The sequence below is a fragment of the Ascaphus truei genome, chromosome 1 (assembly GCF_040206685.1).
Source record: "Ascaphus truei isolate aAscTru1 chromosome 1, aAscTru1.hap1, whole genome shotgun sequence".
Lineage (NCBI taxonomy): Eukaryota > Metazoa > Chordata > Amphibia > Anura > Ascaphidae > Ascaphus > Ascaphus truei.
Window position 1 is genome coordinate 90,181,493 of NC_134483.1, and position 21,090 is coordinate 90,202,582.

A 21,090-nucleotide genomic window follows, 5' to 3' on the forward strand; every position below is an offset into this window, starting at 1 on the left:
TGCCGAACATCGCGCGGAGGCGTGTGCGAGTGTGACGTCACCCATTTATCAGGAGCGTTTTTTGGCCATGCTAGACGCGATGGGGATGGGCGTGTCTAGGGGCATGGCCGTGACATCATGGAGCTGGTTTGCTTTCATTGGGCGAGCCGCTTACATGACCTTGGCATCGCGCCCCCCCTCCTGCTGTCGCGCGCAAGGTCTATGGGCCCGATCATTGCTTTAAGGCATGGTCTCCGGCAGCATGCTGCGGCTCCGCTACCGCTGACTGCGCTCATGCTTGAGAGCGGTGACGTCACCAGATCTCCAAGCATGATCGCTGGGTGCACTGGCTATTTCGCAAGCGCGTGCGGGGGGGGGGGCTTTGCGGGCAAATTGAGCACGCTTCAAAGTTAATTTTTTTTGTTTACTCATGCACCAAGCTTGAGTGAGCGTGCGTACCTGCGCACGAGTGCATCGCATGAGCAGGGACTTGCACATATACATTTATGTAATTAAAAGCGGCAATCACCGTGCTCTCAGCGCCAGCGGGGACGCAGCCTTAGAGATCGGGGCAGGCTTTTTTTACCTTTATTTCCTGGTGTCTCTTACCATTGAGCAATCTCATTCCTGTAGTTAGGCTTACCAGTTGTGACTGTGCATGCACATGACCTGATGACCCACTTTCAGACACAGGGTTACATTTATTATCACGGTTATGTCTCTGCTATGTGCTGATTGTGCTTGTTGAGGATTCAGAGGTTTATTTATCTGTGTGTATGTGTATTTGCTGCTGACCTGCTTATATATTCTGTGTTTGCACATTCATTGCATACACTATATATCACGAGGGGTTCAATGTGATTTCCCCTCATCAGGAATGGTCTCCACGTTCACTTTAGATATGCACTTTAGATATATGTGTAACGGGTTTTCTGAACCGGCCTGACCCACCCAATCTCATATTGGCCCCTGTGGTCTAACCAGTCCCCATTACAGTGTGATGTCTGGTGGTGCACCTGTTGGCAACAGGACTCCTGAGTCTCCCGCATGATGTTGTGTTGGGGATTGCCAACCCAGACAGGCAGCTGAGGTAGTGTGTGCTTGAGTCCTACCTAGATCCAGTGCAGCGCCTCCACCTCATCAGGATCCCTTCGGTCACTCGGGGATGGTCCTGGTGAGGAACTCCTCTGTGGTGCAGCCCCCTGCGTAATCACTCCACACTTACACACGAGGGTATACTTGAACTAGGTCATCTTTATTGCTTGATGTGGGCTAGCTGCCCCTCGCAGTAGTCTCTTAGCCACACATAATCATTAGTGCTTCCCTTTGAAAGTCCTCCTTTTCTAATGGAGTTGCGTCCACCTCTCCCCTAAGGAAGATTCACCAGCTTCTCTCTGTCTGCTCTAAGCTGCACACAGTCACAGCTCTTGCACCAGCCTCTGCAACATTGTTGCAGACCTCCACATGACTCTCCTGAACAGAGTCAAAACCCCAACAGGACTGAACTAACTTTAGACAGTGCTGTGTCTTATATCACCTAGGAACAGGCACATCTCTGATGTCACTAACCGTGGACACACAGCATGTTGTCACTTCCTATGGGACATATGACACCAGGGTGTGAGGGCAAACCTCCATGATGACTACTGGCAATCCTGCATACTTACCAGGTTTACTGCCAGCATGAGAAAGAGATATGTACACCAATTTTACACATGGCTACATATGATTGTATAACAGCTGACATTTTTTGCATTTAATGTGTAGGGTTTATTCTCTGGTCGTGCCCATGTTCTCTTTTTAATTGTTTTTAATCAGTGCATTTAGTTGTGTATAAATAAATTGATTCTGTGATATTTTGAGCATACAGTTGTGTGCCATATTCATTTGTTGGAGTTTCTTTGCCTAGTCTTAAAGGTTTCTTGCTACATGTATCCATTTTGACAAGTCCCACATGTGCACCCCATTCCACTGTGTATTTTGGCTGTGTATTAGTATATGTATATGGGTGTGTGCTGATTTCCCCCCCCCCCGTTCCCAGATTTCTATAGATATGCATTTTGAATTTTTGATCACTGTTTTGCCCTGGTAGACTTTGGTCAGTAATATCAAGAGCATCAACAGAGCCTATTAACACCACATCACCTCAAAGTAATCAATATTACTACCTTTAGCATTTACGTTAAATGTTTTTTATGTTTGATTGTTTTATTACACTGGCGTATATGTCAGCTCAGAGCTGGTACAACTCAATAAAATGGAGAAATATGATGGCACGACAAGCTAAGAGAAGGAAGAAAATCTATTGCCAATAGACTTAACGTTTCGGCCACACAGGCCTTTCTCAAAAGCAGAAATCATGTCATTTCTGCTTTTGAGAAAGGCCTGTACGGGCGAAACGTTAAGTCTATTAGCAATAAATTCGTTTGTTGAGCAAATCCGTGGAGCCCTGATTTTCTTCCCTTCGTTATACCCTGGATTGACACAGAGAATCCTGAACCAGGAGCACCGGTAGTTGTATCCCCTTTTGATTCTGATTTTAGTAGTGTGCAGCAATTTATTATTTTTTCTATTCAGCACGACAAGATAAGAGTCATAAATGCAAATTGTAAAGTCACTCCTCCTCTAACACTTACTCCAAATAGCTACTCTCCATAACGTTAGCTGATGCAACCGGGGCAAAATTCATGTGAAAACTCCAAGGTTTCATACATATTCAAGATACGCAGGTTGATTCTGCAAAGAGTACAAAAGCCGTCACTCATACACCAAAAATAGCCTTATTTCAAGCACACCATGTTTTTAATGTATGTGCTGATAAAAGGGCGAGCCACTGATTGAGATAAAGACTTGTTTCTGTGATAAGTAGATGCTGAGTACTCAGGAAATATGGTGCACTGTTTTACAGCTGATATCAACTGTGTTAAGTTTTCTGCATTCTATTGCAGGCTGCAAATGGCCTTTTTGCTGTTAAATTGACATGAAGATAAACATTTTGAAACATGTTCATATGAGTGTTCTTATTTTGACCTGTGTGTGTGACTTAGCGTGTGTTGCAAGGTGAAATTAGGGAGTCGTTGAGAGACCCACATAGTATAAAGAAATATATCACGGTCTATGTTTTCGGAAAATATATTATAGTAAGGACCACTTAGTAAATATGGCCCCAAATCTGTTTGAGAAAGTAAATGAACAAACACTAATATCTGAAATGAGTACATATGTAAAGTACATGAAAGTGAGAAAAAAATAAAAGTATAAAATATGACAAGGGAATATATATATATATATATGTAACGGGTATTCCCCCACCCAATCGCATATAGAGTGTATGTGAGGGGGAACCTATATGTTACCAGGTGTGGTGCGTATACCTGCAGGTTCACAGGAGGCCCGAGCCTCCGCTGATGGGAACCTGGGGTGATTCTCTGGAACGTTCTCGTCGGTCAGCGCCTCCACCTATGTAGGATCCTATAGGTATGTAGAATGGCCCTCACATAGGAACCCACCCAGAAACCACATACACCAGGGTTATGGCTAAAAGGTTTACTGGACAAGCAACACAACAATAGTATCATATATAACAGTGCAACATCATCAGCATACACAACCATATATATGTACCAACTATAACCTTGCCCCTAACTGGGCTATAACCTCCTTAGCCCCTAACTGGGCTATACCTTTACACCCCCTTCCCAACCCCGTGGACAAAGAGTCCAAGCCCACCCAAGTGTGTGAACAGGCTTGTCACATGTGAGGAGCAAGTTAAAGTTGGTGCACGTGTTGAAGGTTGTAAATACCTGCCCAGGTGTCTCTACACCTGGGTGTCTCCACAAAGGGTCTACCTGCGCCGCTTGGTCCAGCGCTGATATGTACCTCTGCGTGGCATGGGGTCCCGCCGGACGTCCCACCGTAAGGACAGTTCCTGGATCAGCAACCCAGCTACAGGAACATGCAGCAAACCCCTTTCACTGGGTCCCTGCACTAAAGAACTGCACAATCTCTCCTCTCCATACACTAATGAACTACACAGGCACTGTCACTAGGTCCCTGCCTAGCACACAGCTGAAGGGACACAGGGTCCTTACCTAAGGGCCTGTCCCTATGACCACCCACCCTCACTAGTGGGGAGTCAGGGCCTCAACTCTAGCCTGGGGATTTCTGGCCTAGGGCAGAAGCTCGCAGCTCTCTGCCCCCCTTCTTTCCCCCTCTGTATCCTTAGCCTGACTGACAATCCCTGTCTGCACACAACAATGTATCAAAAATGCAGAATGAGACTGTCAGCCTTATTGGCTTCAATGCAGCAGGTGATAGAGGTGAAAGGGCAGTCCCCAGAGGCTGCTGGGAATCGTAGTCCACTCAGGACCTCTTCTCTATTAGCGCCGCGTGCGCGATCTCTACTGCGCATGTCTGAAGCTGTAATGGCCACCGCTACCCTTGCCAACCTCTGTGCATTGCACTGCACAGGCGCGAACACCCACGCCAACCTCAACATGGCCGCCGCGACGGCTCTGCTTCCGCGCAAGCCTCCGCACATGCGCGAACACATTAAACATGACAGCGTCCTGCCGCTGCTGCCACCGGGAGCCCCCAGGAACGCGTTCGCCCCCGCAGCAGCACACACGCAAGGGGGAAAGAAACCGGCAGACAGGGGGAATGGAGGGACCCCGGCTACAATCTCCCCCTGGTACAAATACCAATATCCCCGCTTGGAGGACAGCGTCACACAGCACAATAAAGTTATATAATGAAAATGCAGTGCATAGTATATACAACTTATCACAGGTGCTTTAACGTCAACAGTGCATAACTTAATCACAACAGTTATGCCAGAGGCCAGCTGAGTGTTAGCTGTTTGCTGAGACATTTTGTGGGGTGCCCCAAACTGATAATGTGGGGGTACCTCACTTTGACTTTTGTGAGCCTCCGCAAACTCATGGTCAGGTGCAACAGTCTCTGGTTCCAAGCTATTTCCTCCCCCTGGTGTAAGGAATAGCATGGTGTCTCTTGGCCAGACCTTTACCCGGCCATCCGCGCCATGGATGCGGTAGGCGAGGAGGTCTTGACCTTTTCCTCGGTCCACCACATGGCGGACAGAGCGCTCCATGTTGCGCTTAGAGGAGGCAAATTTCAATGGGGCATTCACAACACAGTCCTTGTCCCTAAGTACTTGGGAGGCTTCCACTGGGAAGCGAGCGACTAGCAATGTCTCTGTACTCAAAGTCTCTGTTACATCCTACAGGGGGTAAAGGGTTGATACCTTACCACTGCAGTGATTCACGGTGGCCAGCAGGTCATCAGGCACACTGACTGTTACCACCTCGGCTGTCTTGGGACCTGTACACGGCACTTCTGGGGCAGTCCACTCACTTTCTGTAAACTCGGGAGCGTTGGATCCCAGTCCTGGGACCATTTGAGTTGTAGCGCACAGGCTCACACTCAGTTCAGTTATGGTGTCACACGGGCCCACCGTCAGGTCATGAGCAGTCTCACCTCGGGCACACGGATGTCTAGCGACGTTCTGCTGCTCAGCATGAGCTTTAGTTGGGGCCTTTTTCACGACCACCTCCATCGGAGCCTGTGGGGAGTAAGGAGGTTCCTCACCACTCAGCTGGCTTGCGATGGGTTCCTCTTCCTCCGGTCCCGTCTCCGGATGTCCCTCCGACACACTGGGAGTTGCCACGGCCGTGGGACTCTTCCGCGGCTCCGCCCGCACCAGCGCTTGCTGCCGAGGGATGTCGATGTGCAGCGGGCCCAAGTCACAGGTAAGACGCTCTGCCTCTGCCGGTAGGCGCATCACCACTGTAGTGGCCCGCCGGTAGGCGCATCACCACTGATGATTGATCAGTGTCAGTGATAGAAGGGAGAAGAGGCACTTCCACAGGGGAACAGCATCTGGGTACCTGGTATTCGCCATTAGCTATCAGCAGTAAGCAGTCTTGCTCTGGTGCCACTAGCGGAAGGGCACCTAACTTTTCCTGGGCATTTACCTTACCCTTGGCGTGGTTATCAGGTACTGATCCCAAGCCTGGGACCGATGGTACCATTGTAGTAGGCCGGACCGGCCGCAGTAGGGCACACGGGCCCACAGCAGAGTCCGCAGTATATGAGGCAATCAGCCCGTTGTCCTCAGCTTCACTTGAGTGGTCCGCCGGCAGGCGCATCACCACAGCTGATTGGCTACTGTGGTCAGTAGAAGAGAACGGGGGTAGGGACGCCTTACCCTTCGTTGGTTCAAACATCTGTGGTTCCGTCATTGGAACCGACTCTGGAACCGATTCTGGAGTGGAGTCTGGAACCACTGTTAGGGCGCACGGGCCCTCCAAAACCTCCGCTCTTGAGGTAGGTAGCTTAGCAGCATGGACCAGTTCAGTAGAGAGGTTCATCACATCTTTCTCTGTGGGTTCTGTAGGCCGCAGCAGCATGGGCGCCAGGAACTGTGCCCCGCAGAAGGCACACTTGGGTCCCCAGCTCAATTCGCCATCTTGAAAGTCACACTTGGGGCATAGGCCTCTGACGTACCTTTTTCCTTCCAATCTCACTGTCTGAACCCCTCCTGGTAGCTGATAGAGCTCAAAATTCATTCCACCAGAGAGTTTAAGGTCTTTCTGTAAGCACGGGCACAAAAGAAACGTTACACACAGTCCTTCTACTGGCCAAACACCATACAACTGAGGATGTTGTTCACGGCATCCTGTACTTTCCTCAGTGGAGACAGCAGTTACTGGTTGAGGCTCACTGTGCTTGCTCCCCCTGGTGGAATTTAAAGGAAGGGCGGCACACTCTTTCAAGGATTGTTTCTGGCTCTGCACTGAGTCACTCACATTGCGGGGCGGGGCTCTGGTTTTCCCGCCAGTCCCGGACAGATTTTTGCAACACAATTGAGTGCAGGCTGGCAGTCAGCAGCACGTGCTCTCTCCTGCTTTGGCGGGACACACCATTTTACTGGGTCACCGTAGACTAAGGGGTAACCCTCAGACGGGCCCCCTGACATAAACAGTGTGGACGGTGCCTCTGACAGGCATATATCCTCAGTGAAGGTTACCACGAAAAGTATAGTTTTCCACGTGGACGTGGGGTCTTGTTTTAAGTTTACGCATATGAGCCCGGACCTCCGTGACGGGTATAAGTGCGGGAAGGCCTCCTACGGCCACCACACGGTGGGGGTCAAAATTTTGCATCAAGCTCCAGTAAAGGACCTCCCGCCTTGACGGCACAACCATGGTGAAAATTAAATTAGACAATTTGACACAAAAATAGAACAGGGCACGCCAGGTCTGATCTCAGCAGCGCCTCCAAATGTAACGGGTATTCCCCCACCCCCAATCGCAGATATAGTGAATGTGATGGGGAACCTATATGTTACCAGGTGTGGTGCGTATACCTGCAGGTTCACCAGGGGCCTGAGCCTCCGCTTGCTGGGAACCTGGGATGCTCTCTGGAATGTCTCTTGATCAGCGCCTCCACCTGTGCAGGATTTTAGGAGTATAGAATGTACCCTACACAGGACCCGCATATAGTAATCACATACACTGGAGTATAGGTATAACCATTTACTATATGCATCATCAATAACACAACACATTTAACCATATATATTAGCAACTCAGTAACGGTACCAAAGTCTCAAGTGTCAGTCACTCCCGCTAGGAGCGTATACCCCGTGCCCACCACCGTGTACCCCCACACCGTGCCCACCGTATAACCCCCCTTGTCCCGTGGTCAGCGCTGCCACTATGTGTGAGTACTTTGTTGGTGCACTTATAACGATACCTGCCTGGTGCGGCGGCACCTGGCTTTAAAGAATCTTCTCAAAGGATCAGACGAGTTCCTGCACGACATCCAGGATCCACCCACGTGGTGTCCGTCAGGGGCGATCCCACCCTGAAGATAGTCCAGCTCTCATTAATGGCAGGGACTTGAGCCCAAGTCTCTCAACAGGAAACGCAGCGTCCGCTGTGTCCCTAACTAGCAAACTGCTAATGGGGCAGGGTCCCTAACCTAGGGCCTGTCCCTATAGCACCACAAGCTATCAGAGGGGCTCAGGACCTATCTGGGGCCTAGGGGGCTGCTGGCCTAATGCAGCGGGTCACAGACCCCTGCACGCACCTCCTATCCCTTACAAGTCCTGGTCCTGACTGCCCTCGCTTCTCCAGCGCGCGAAATGTATCAATTCCTGGTCCTGCAGGGCAATCCTTCAGCCCTATTGGCTCCCTGGCGTCACATGGGGTGCTGCTGGGGCTCATGGGACTTGTAGTCCCTTCCAAGAGCCTTCCCTGGTAGGCTAGCGTTCGCAAGCTGCAACTGCGCATGCGCCACTATTCAGGGCCGCCGGCACTCACTGCGCATGCGCAAACTTGCGCAACATGGCGGAGCCCTGCACGGGAGCCGCCGGGGACCTCCGGAGCACCGGAGCGCTCCCTGCTCGGCCCCCACGCTCCAGATTGGCCGTTGGGTCTGCCGCTTGGCTCCGGCAGCACCCACCAACGATCCCGGCCACGGAGGTAATCGGGGTCGCAGGGCAACGAGGGGTGACCTGGCTACATATATATATATGTATATATATAATATATACACACACACACGTGTAACAGTGTAACATACACATTACTTAATATCTGATGTCATAGCAGTGAAGATGTGATTGTTTATGTTATTCTGTGACATTATATAATTTACATTTTACTACAACATACTTTCTGCAGAATACTATATATTATGTTTTAAAATATCAATCTGGGTTTTTTTTTGCATTTTGGTTTGAAGGTGTATTGCTTAGTGCGGAAAAATAACCCTCGCCCAGTAACTTCTGAAAATGAATATGCTGCACTGCATATTGGTGATGAGTATCTACACTTCCATTATGTCAAAACAGCAAAACAGAAAGTGGATGTTCTGTATATAGCAAATGTCCCAGAATCGATGTTTTGTATATAGTCTACATAGTGCACTGTTCTGTAATCCCAAATACAAACCAACAGAAGTGCCCTTGGTCAGAGCAGGTATGTAATGTGGAGGTTGTTTATGTGGAGACAGTCACTAATAATATGGGGCCTATTCTAGCAGCTTCGATAGCTTTGCTGCCATCTCGAACAGTTTGGCATGTTCCTACCGAACGGGTTGTCATTTGTGTTATCTCGGTCTTCAGAAAGAATCTGAAAGCATTTACACAAGTCTCAACCCGTGAGTTAGGAAAATGCCAATACCGCTCGGGACAGCAGCGATGGTATCTCGGCCTCTCTCAAAGTTCTCCCCCGTACGATCTGGTCGCAGTCTGGGAGAGCCGCAAAGAGAGAGCCGCATCTCCCTGCACAGCTCTAACAGGCGATCGCAGTGTTTTTATTTACATTTAAATAACCGTGTACTGTAGCAGGGGGTCTCCAGAGCAGAACCGCATTGATTTCAGACCCCCCCCCTTACATTGTAAGCTCAGTTCTTAGCGAGGGGACCCCTGCTTCGCGGGTTTCAGGCCCCGGTATGGGGTGCCGGTATCTCCTGTGTGTTTAAATGTCCCGGTCACATGACGCGAGAGATTTAAATATTTCAGGGGGGATACCTGCATATACAGCGGTAGTAACCGCTACGGTAATGAAGGGATTAATTCCTCCCTTTACCCTCCCGATTGGCATAAACACCCACCATGGGTCAAATACCACCTTCACCTACCCCTGCTAACCCCAATAAACCAAGCACTCGTGTTTAACCCCTTCATTACCTTAGCGGTTAGCCGCTAAGGAAATGAAGCTGCCTGTAAATGTATTTCTATTACATCGGATGGAAGCCGGGGGTCTCCGAAGCTGTATTAATGTGTATCAGCTCCGGAGACTCCCGGCTTCAATCCAGTGCAATAAAAATACATTTTGTTTTCTAAGTCCTACTCGCAAATCCCATCTCGCTACCCATGGGGTGGCGAGATGTGATCTGTGATAAGCTCGCTAGTTCAGAGCCTCGATGAGATTATCAGAGCTACTAGAATAGGGTGATTTTATAAAAAATGTGAGATGGAGCCGTTTTTCAGCTCCCGCTCGGTGTGTTTGGCAGGTCATCAGAGCTTTCTGAATAGCAAACTTGCCAAATCGTACGGGAAGTGCTCAAAATCCTTGATGCGTTTGTTATCGAACTTTATAGAATAGCCCCCTATGTTCTTCAATTCTGGAATAAGCATTCCAGTTTTCACTTGTACGCGATATAGTTTTACATGACTGCAGCATGTTCATTTTTCACACAACCGTATCGTGTAACCTAAACATTTTAGACACTAGGGGGCTTATGCAGAGAGGTACGGTTCAAGAAAGGCTTAAATTCGCCGCAGGATTGGCATTTAATGTTGTGCTATGCAGGGTACTTCGGTAGCGCGGTGTGCTAAAAATTGCTAATTAGGCGAGTTTCACTTGGCGTGAAACTCGCCATTCAGAGGCGCGCGGTATTTGCCCACAATACAGCCAACTTTTGTTGGCGGGCAAAATTTCCCCTAAACGCGCCATTTAGTAGCTCCGATTGGCGCGTACATGCGCATCGGAGCTACTGGAATCGTGCGTGTTTTAGCATTGGCGAAATCACCCTTCTCGCCACACGTCTGGCGAATTTGAATTGGCCCGCCAAGTTCTCGCAACTAACTGCCTAAATGCGGACATTTTTGCCTCTAACCTGGCGAAATTTACCTTAACGTACCTCTCTGCATAAGCCCCTAGGTTAGCTATGGGATAGTGACCTACATTTCACTACAGTTTTACTGTTTTATCAGTGAAAGAATCTTCACTGTTTTACATGTACAATATACTGCTGGAAAATAGGCTTAATTGTGCTTTGTGCTTGAAAATGTATACTGTATGATTCTTCCTTATATGTGTTAAAGGTGATTAAGTCCTTAGCTACCAAAGAGGCTTTACATTGTAAGCTCAGTTCTTAGCGAGGGGACCAATGTTTGACACTGGATTAGAGCTGTGCTGTATTTTTAATAAAGACATTTTAATATAAAGATGACCTAGATGTGTTTTATTTTATTCAATCGAATGTACATTATTGTTTACTGTTGAAGTGTCTGACTACGTAAAGCAGCATGAATGGCATACATCATTGTCAGCTCTATGGAACAGGAGTGACCCAGTGGTTAAGTTATTTAACTGTGAAGTGAGGCAGATTCATTATACAATCCTAGCCCCATCTCGCTGCATGCAAGTCAATCTCCTTGTGCCTCAGTGACCTAGGGTTGCCAGGTGTCCGGTATTGAACTGCACTGTCCTGTATTTGGATACTCTGTACAGTAAAAAATGAGAAGTACTGTAATACTGGACATGTATGTGTCCAGTATTTTCCTCCCTGGACATAGTGACCTGACACACCTTTCACCATTGAGTCCAGTATTTTTGGAGAAGCCACCTGGCAACCCTACAGAGACCAGGTGTCTATATATTAAATATATTTAGAGAATGTTTGGAACACACTTCTCTCAATGTGTCCAGGTACAGTATTTTCCACCAATTCTGCCACATGTACATTAGCTTGGATTTGGGGAATGTCAGAAGGTGTTAAGAAAAGCGTAAATAAAAAAACACAGTCTGATGTTATTTTGAAACAGAATAACACGTGAATTTATTCAAGTCAAGTGCACAACGGAGACAGTTTCAAAACAAAAGCTCTCTTAACAATAAACATGGTATGCCATATATTTATACCCTAAATCCTAAAAAGTGTCCTCCCTCAATAGGTGCTTGCGCGTCACTAATATTACTTCATTTTGTAATACATAACAATATTAAAGTCGATGTCATTTTGGAATACATAATAATATTGTATAACTGCCTGTCAGCTTGAAACCATTCTGGGGTTAAATGGGATGTGCCTATTCTGCCACCTGGTATTTGTGTGAGAACTAGTTTCACTGCAAGAATCTAAGTTTATCTCATGGGTTCTCATAACCTTTAGCCTGTGTTCACTTTCAATTTGAAGCTGATTGGATGAGGAAGGGTCAATTAATTCAGCTAAGAGCGATAACATTCCATTCTCTGCTTCACACATTTGTTTATTCAGAAATGAAACACAGAAATTAAGACTCACAGAGACAAGACAAGATGGCGGATTGAAATATTCACACAAAATGGCTTCATCCTAAATGCTGTTATGTTGTTATGCCAGACCCCCTAATGTCTCAACTTTGTCAGTGTTGAATGAGGTATTTGATGTACAGTAAATAATGCTAGGTCTTTTCTTTTACCGTACACCAGTGATAAAGAACACTTATGAGCACATTGAAATGTCATTACTCAGGATCCCTGGCTGCCGTGGAAGCATTGTATGTGCATGCTGTGTGAATATGGGTTCAAGTAGATTTGTCTTATACGTGAATGTTCTCTTTATCATTGCTGTACCATGCAGAGTTTTTTTTCCACTTTTTTTACTCGCCCTCATTTGTTTGTGCTCCTTTTCTATTGCTAGTACAAAACACACAGCGTTTCCAGCACTCATGAAAAGAGTAATGTCCAGCACACAGGAATACGTCCAAGAGAAATATCTTGCTAAACAAAAAAATCAAATAGGCATACATATACAGAAATAAACACAGTGTATACACAGAATAAGTGGTAATATGTGGATGTAAACAAGCACAGTGGATGAAAGCAGACACAATAATACAAAAAGTAAAAAGTCTGTAACGGGTATTCTGTATGGCCGACCCCCCCAATCTCATATTGGTCCCTGTGGTCTAACCAGCCCCCATTACATGGTCGTGTCTGGTGGTGCACCTGTTGGCAACAGGACTCCTGAGTCTCCCGCATGATGGTGTTTGGGGATTGTCAACCCAGACAGGCAGCTGAGGTAGTGTGTGCGAGTCCTACCTATATCCAGTGCAGCGCCTCCACCTCATCAGGGTCCCTGCGTCCGCATGGGGATGGTTCTGATGAGGAACTCCTCTGTGGTGCCTTCCTCTGCAGAGTAATTCCAGACTCATACATGAGGGTATCTTTTATCAAGGACATCTTTATTGGCATGGTGGTATGGGCCAGCTGCCCCTCACAGCTGGCAGCTCAGCCGCTCATCTCTCTGCTGCACTCCATTAGGAAGGTTCCTTCTCCTCTAATAGAGTTGCTCTCCACCTCTCCTCTCAAAGAGATTCACCAGCTTGTCTCTCTGCTTTGAGCTGCACAGCCTCACAGCTCTTGCATCAGCCTCTGCAACACTGTTGCAGACCTGCACATGACTCTCCTGAACAGAGTCAAAACACCAACAGGACTGAACTCCTAACTTTAGGCAGTGCTGTGTCTTATATCACCTCCAGAAACAGACACCCTCTGTGTCACTTCCTTTGGGACATATGACACCTCACCAGGGTTTGAGGGCAAACCTCCATGATTGTTACTGGCAACCCTGCATACTTACCAGGATTACTGCCAGCATGAAAGAGATATGTACACCAATTTTACACATGGCTACAAGTCCAATACTAAAATCCTAAATAGCAGTAAAATCCAAGAGGGATAAAGGGATGGGACCCAGGAGTGAAAAAAAAACAGGAGAGGGAGGGGAAGGGAAGAGAGAAAAGTAACACAAAGGGTAAATGGGGGCAACGTTTTGGGGGGTGAACCCCTTCTTCTGGCCTATTCCCACAAGATTAAAAGTAATCTGTGGTACTTCCATAGAAGTCCTCTGTATACCTCCCTCTCTAAAATAAAAAAGAAAACTCCCAGAAAAAGAAGCGGTCTCAAACCAATGTTCAATTGCAGAGACAAAACCCCTCAATGGTCTAATGCCACAATATCAAAAACAGACATTACAATGTAACTGCTACAGGCTCCGTGCAGTCCGAGGAGGCTAGGGCAGTAGGCTGAAGACCCCCAAAAAAGAGGGAAGGACACAGGCAAAAGAATCCAGGCACTGTAGCTGAGGTGTCCACAGCTACACAGTACCAGGATTTGTTTTCCTGTGAACTTTTCTCTTTTTTGGGGTCTTCAGTCTCCTCTGACTGCACGGAGCCTGTTGCAGTTACACATAATGTCGGTTTTTAATATTGTGGCATTAGGCCATTGAGGGGTTTTGAATGGAGCAATAAAAATATGTTAACGGCATCTTCCTTAGAATATTGCTAACTCAGGCCAGTGTTACTGGCAGCTAGCGCCAGGGCGGCTTGGCCCAGAGTTAGCAGTCTTCCACCGGGTTAGCCATATTCTAATGAGGGCACTCACCGGCCATTGTTTTTGCATATAATTAGGTTTGTGGATACCCATTAAACTCAGGAAAACTAACGTCTGTTACCTAGTTAGGTAATGTCACGTTATTTGACGGAGCTTTGTGGATCTGCCCCATAGAATTTACTGTATATGAGCCTTTGTAAGACATTGTAGACACCCTTCCCTTGGTTATAAGGGCTTTAGTCAACTTTTGTGGAGGGAGAATATCATATGTCGGCGCCTATTTAATCACGGAGTGCTTACAAAGCATTTAGGTAAAATAAATACCATAATTTTACATATTCAAAGATATTTGCATTATTGTGAGGTAGAGGTTACACTGAATATGCTGCCAAAAAAAAGAAAAAGAAAAGGACAATAAGCAAATCTTCAGTTTCCTTGACTTCGCCCATGGCAACATGCCATATGGAAGACGACAAAGCAGAGTTCCAATACAGAGAGGGCTACCACTCAGTAGATTGAGGATTCTTTCACATACTACTTTTCCAGAGACCAATGTATTCAATATATTGTGAGTGGAGATGGGCAAAACTGTCAAAATCCGTTTCGTGGAATTTCCCGAGCTTTCCATTCAAAATCTGTTCCGCAGTGGAAAATCCATTGGCGAATTGATCCAGTTTCAGTCTGCGGATTAATAGAAAACTGCCATTGGATACAATCCGTTGACGGGCTTGTAGAATCCAATCCATGGATTCAGCAATCCGTCTGATGATTTTTAAGAATCCTCTAACGGATTGTGGAATCCACTGGTTGTATTCCAAAATCCTCCAACAGATTGCAGAATCCGCAGATTGGATAGTCAATGATAACAAAAAATCTGGAAAAGGTGACATCTCATGTATTTACCATGACCCCTTGCAGGCACACTTACCAGAACATCCTCCTACTGCCTCTGTAAATTCTTCCTACTTACCACTTAGATTGTAAGCTTCTAAGAGACATGTGCAGAGGTACCGATGTAGTCCTTGGGTCAATCGCACTCTCCTCACGAAATCCACTGGTGCTCTATTTTTTTTCCATTTGTTCGCGCGTAGTGCAAGTACAGAGACTTAATGGCCCATTGGGATTAACACAGCGGTGGTCCCTCCTTCTGAATGGGACTGGGAAGCACCTGTCTGTAAGAGAAGCACACGAGTGAGACTGAATCAGTCACACTCCCTGCGCGCCTCTAACACGCGATTGCGCGGCTTTTATTTTATTTTGATAACACAGTATTGAAGCAGGGGGTCTCTGTAGCTGAACCGCATTAATTTCAGGTCTGGGGACACCCTGCTTCCTGAGTTACAGGCCCCATTATGGGGTGCCGGTATCCTTGCCATGTTTACATTCTCTTGCATCACAACCCACGTGATTGAGAGATTTAAACAATGCAGGGAGATACCGGCACCCCATACTGGGGCCGGTAACTCGGGAAACAGGGGGTCTCTGGGGCTGAAATTAAAGCAGTTCAGCTCCGGAGACCCACTGCTTCAATATTGTGTTATCAAAATAAAATAAAAGCAGCTTCATTACCTTAGTGGCTAGCCTCTAGGGCAATGAAGGGGTTAAGCCAGAGTAACTGGTTTAATGGGGGTAGACGGGGTGGGTGAAGGGGGTAGTTGCCCCAGGGTGGGTGGTTAGGCCTACCGGGAAGGTTGCGGGAGGTGCTAACCACTTAATTACCTTAGCGGTGGTAACTGCTATGGTAATGAAGGGGTTCACCCTTCCCACTACCCACTCTAGAGGCCTAACCACCCACCCTGGGGCAACTGCCCCTTCACCCACCCCATATAAACATTACAATATAAACACCAATAAAATACATTGAACAACCCCTCCCCCCCTCTCCTCCCACCAAACACATACAGTACAGTAATGGGCAAAATCCCTATTACCCAGATCTGGATAAACGCATAATAAAATAGCAAAAAATAAAACATAACCAAAGATTACCTAGCCAGCATATAGTAAATTAAAGTTGTACTTACCCCTGCCAGGATGAAGGCCATCCTCGTCTTCCTCTACATCCTCCTCTTCTTCAGTAGGTACTGACAGTAAAATACAAAAACTAACTACTGGCCACTAGCCCCTTAATCACCTAAGTGGTTATTAACCACTATGAAAAATTAAGGGGTTGACCCCCCTCCCGCTACCCACCTGTGAGGCCTAACCACCCTCCCCAGGGCAACTACCCCCACACCCGCTACCCATTGATTGTCACAGTGTTAAACCATGCCCATACTATGGGCATAGTTCAACACAATGGCAATGAATGGGCAAGCTACAAATAAAAAAACATTTACCAATAATTCAATTGATTGGCACAGTGGTAAACCATGCCCATAATATGGCATGGATTGCCACAATGGCAATGACTGGGCAAGCTACAAATAAGAGCCCAAAAGATTACTTATTAAAGTTTAGATTTAATATACAAAATATACAGTGCTTGAGTTACAGATAAAGATTATTGCAAGAACATACAGTATAAAAATGCAGTTTCTTAAAATAAATAAACAGCCAGAATTCCCTATACATTACCACATGTATCAGGTTCTTCCCAGATAGGTCACTGGAGTAGGAAAAATGAAAATGCACGTGTCTGATCCTAAAACACACCTCTTCTACTTCATAATTAAAAATGCTGGATTTATATTATAAATTCCCTTAATTAAAAACAACATAAGCCCACTTTTTTGGGTGCGGTCTCAATTTTATGGAAGAAACCCTTTCTTTTGACTTTTAAACTTCGTCTCAATATATAAAAGACTTCATAACTTTGTTTCTACAGTATATTACTTGGACACATGCCACTGCATCTGTGCACTTAATATGCACATCTGAATATGAAATATGACAACATAAATGTGGCTTTTACATGAGAACAGATATCTGTCTTTTGCACCTCATATTCATGATGTTTTTTGGCATAATTTGGGTCATCTCATTGCAACGGTTACAAATATCTATTTGCTATCCTTGTGAATTGCTGTTAGGCTCAGGATTTCATATTTAATAACTTTACCCAAACCTTTGGCTGTCATCTTGGCCACATCCCCCCCCCCTGATATTACACAGATCATCTGAAGAATGCCTTTCTGTAAGACTTCGGGGAACACCTCTCCTAAAGAGGGTTCCTCCCTTGCCGCAACACACCCAGCACTCCCCGGCCCCACAGACTCACCGCCGCGAGCGGGACCCTTCTCCTGCCTCTCTGGTTCCTGCGGCTGCCTCAGGACGCGCGCATGCACGTGCACACACAGGGACTCTTCAGCCTTTTCGCGGGATGAACTCCCGTCCCCTGCTCAGGCTGCACGCACCTCCTTCCACTTCATTCCCCGCGGTGGTTGATGAAAGAGCGCATGCGCGCGCACGAACCAGAACTGTTACGTCCTCCCCCAGGAGGAGTTCCCGCCCCCAGCTTAGGCCACGTGTTCCTCTCCCACGCGGCGCACACGCCTGATGCGCGTGCACCGCCCACAAGCCTCACATCCAGCACAGCTGTGGCAATCTTGTCCCCACCAATCCCTATCTTCACTGGGGCCGCTCCCTCGTCACTCCCCTCTCCCTATTGGTTCTTCCTCCTATTTATACCTTGCTCAGCCATTCATTCTTTGGCTGAGCATAGTTCTGTATGACCAGTGTTAACCACGGTCGTGTTTGCCTTAGCTCTTGTCCCTTTGTCTTTTCTAGTGATCCTTTGTGTACCGAACCGGCTTGGCTGTGGATCCGCTCTGGACTTCAACTTTTTGGCTAGTGTCCTGACCTCCTGAACTCTCTGACCTCTTTCCTCTGCTTACGGATTCTGATCTACCTTCCGGCTATGGACCCCAGGCTCTCGGTACCAACTATCTTCTGGAACCTCCCTTCTCGTCCAGCGAGTATCTTACTTTATCTTATACTCCCGTACGGTTCCAGACGCCTATTTTCCACTTTCCAGGCGTGTCCCCGTAGCTGTGGGTGCAGGTGTTACTCTTCTCACCTCAGTTTCGGGGTCTCTCCTTGTCCGTGGTGAGCACAGTGTTACACTTTCAATTTAAAAGGTTTACGTTTATTCTAGTGTCAGGACAGCCACATTTAAATCCTCCCACTTACAAACCAGATGTCCTTATCCCTAGATACCATCAGTACTAAATAACACAGGCCTGGTCAAGGGTTTAACAGGCCATAAAACAATTCTTGTATTTTTAAGACAATTTGTAACCAACATTAAACTCTTGTGCCAGATGGATTAAAATAATTAATACTTTCTGCCATATTCCTTGATGCAGATACTATCACAGTTTAATGATTCATTTAATGACATAGTTCTGTCATTATAAAGCCATATCCCGAGATTTGTTACAACCAGTAAAGCTAAGCAGGGAGATACAGGGTCAGTTATTAAAAGGGCAATCCCTCCTAGGATAAAAGTGAACTAATTCCAGTGACATGTTTAAGGGATCTCATCTACTGTAGATAACTGATAAAACATTTTTTTTAACAAAATCTGACACCTACAAGTAGACTTGAGAGGGGTTTGATTTCCCCTGGCTACTCCCTTTTGTGTGATGTCACTTCGCGAGTTCTCTTATCTTTAATGCTTTCTGATAAGGATAGTGGGATAAAGGTAAAGGAAACACTTAATTGACAATCACTTACCCTAAGAAATTCAACTGGCCGACTATGTGAGATTACAGCTTTAAGACCACTCAGTACATTTTTACTTTTGGTTCTGACAAAGTATCACATTTGTTTCAAGATCGGGGAGTTTCCCCTCGTTACGAGAGCAAAGGATGACTGGCATTATCACAAATTCTCTATCACGTCTTGGTGCACTCAGAATTCAAGGAATAATAGAATTTGTCCCAATTTATCTCTGCATACATACATCATCTGCAGATATATTCTGATGTATACGTTTTGGCTTGTTAACTATGGCTAAGATTTATGCAGAATTCTTGTGGTGATAGCTGCAAAAATATTGAAAAAATAGATATTCTTATGAGTAATTTCTTGGGCCATTAAGGAGCTGGCATATTATGAGGAAACTCAAGATGCAAGGCTTTTATTACCGTAGTGGTTATCTGTATATTCTGGGAATCAAGACTGCAGTTGGCAGTTACAAAATGCTGTTTTTTGATCTAAATACAGCTCAACCCCCTTATAACGCTATGCTTGGGGTCCAAAGAATCACATCGCGTTATAAGCGGATCGCGTTAGAAATAATGTACAATTGTATGCATTGTACAATAAAGTATGTAAGATACCAATAATCGTGTTGTAAAGTATTCATAAATACGAAAATTGGGAGCCACGCTTGCACCGCGTTATAAGAGGATTCACGTTGTAACGGATCGCGTTATAACGGGGTTGAGCTGTATTTTCACAGGAAGGTAGTCAGACTCTTTAAAAACTACAGCACATGCTTCAGTTGGCACCATATATGTTTTTTTATGCTTATTTTGTCAAGGGATATGCAATATCATGAACATCTAGTTCTGTTTGCGAATTATCTAAGTACTCACAATTAGAGATGGGTGAAATGTTTGGGCGGATTTTGATCCGCCTCGGATCAGCCGTTACTTTGGTCTGCGAATCAATCTCAAAAAGAGAGATAATAGTACAAGTCAACTACCCAAAAGCTTCATTAAAGAGATGTATTTTAAGTTAGGCCTTAACTGTGGAGAGAGCGGGTTCCAGTCGGATATTGAGGGGAAGGACTGAATTTAATGGGAAGTCAGTCAGTTCAACAGGCCAGAAAACTGAGAGATTTAGGCGAGAGTGAAGTGATTCTAGCAGCAGCATTTAGGATAGATTGTAGGGGAGACATGAGAGGCAGGAAGGCCGGACAGTCGAAGGTTGCAATAGTCAAGACGTGAGAGAATGAGGGCCTGCGCATATCTCCCAGTCAGGTATCTCAGGTGTGCTATTTTTTCAGCACAGGCATGTCTCCCTAATTTATTTGGATGGACGTTTGTGGGGATATTTATACAACTGGCGACTGCTATAAAATTAGAAAGGTCTCTCTTTCTCTCTTGGTCATAGGACCCCCACAAATTCAATTTCAAATTATTTCCAAAATAAAAAAAAAGTAGCTTAGTATTTGCTTTTTGCACAGTTCTATATGTTTAAGGAAGGCAATGACATTGTTAAATTCTTTACAAAATTATTAATCAGCCAAGTGTGATTGAATCGTGAAATGCTTACTTTATCATGGAAACCAGATAGATAAGGAGGTAGAGCAAAACGTAGTTTTTCTTAATTACTTCCAAGTAAATTATTCAGCAGTGCTGCTTTCATTTCAGAATGCCTTTTTTGCTTCAATATACATCCAGCTGCATTAATATCATGATGACAGGTGATGTAAAAATAAAGTCCATCAGTGTGTTATTCCTGTATCAATACTTTTGATGCTTGTTAAATGAACCGGTGGTAGATTTCATTACTTGGACAGGATATTGCATTACCTCTACGTCTGTGGCTTCATGCTGATCTTACAAATAATATGCACTTCACTACTGCAGGAACATCATTTATAAAAACAATATTTTATTGCCTGGAAGGAGGAAACTAACAGGAAAGCTCTTCAAAGGGATATCTTTTACCATACATCACCACGAAGAGGAAAACACACACGTCATGTAATGGGATCTTACACTATATGAATATGTTTCAATTCCTAACAGGAGGTATGAAATATAAATGTACATATGGCTTAGTGTAACACACCAGAGCTATGTACTGTATTTAAATTTTTGTAACAAAAAGATTCTGCTCTTTTCGTAAATAGTTTTAAGGGGGATTTCTACATAAAAATTAAATGTTGCTGCACACTTGTCAATTCAATCGATCATTTTTGAAGGTAAAATCTTGAAACGGGAAAAACCTTTTTAACTCTAAACAGGTGAGATGTTAAAGCAGCATTTACTTTTTTTTCAATTTGTTTTCATAAACACAGCTG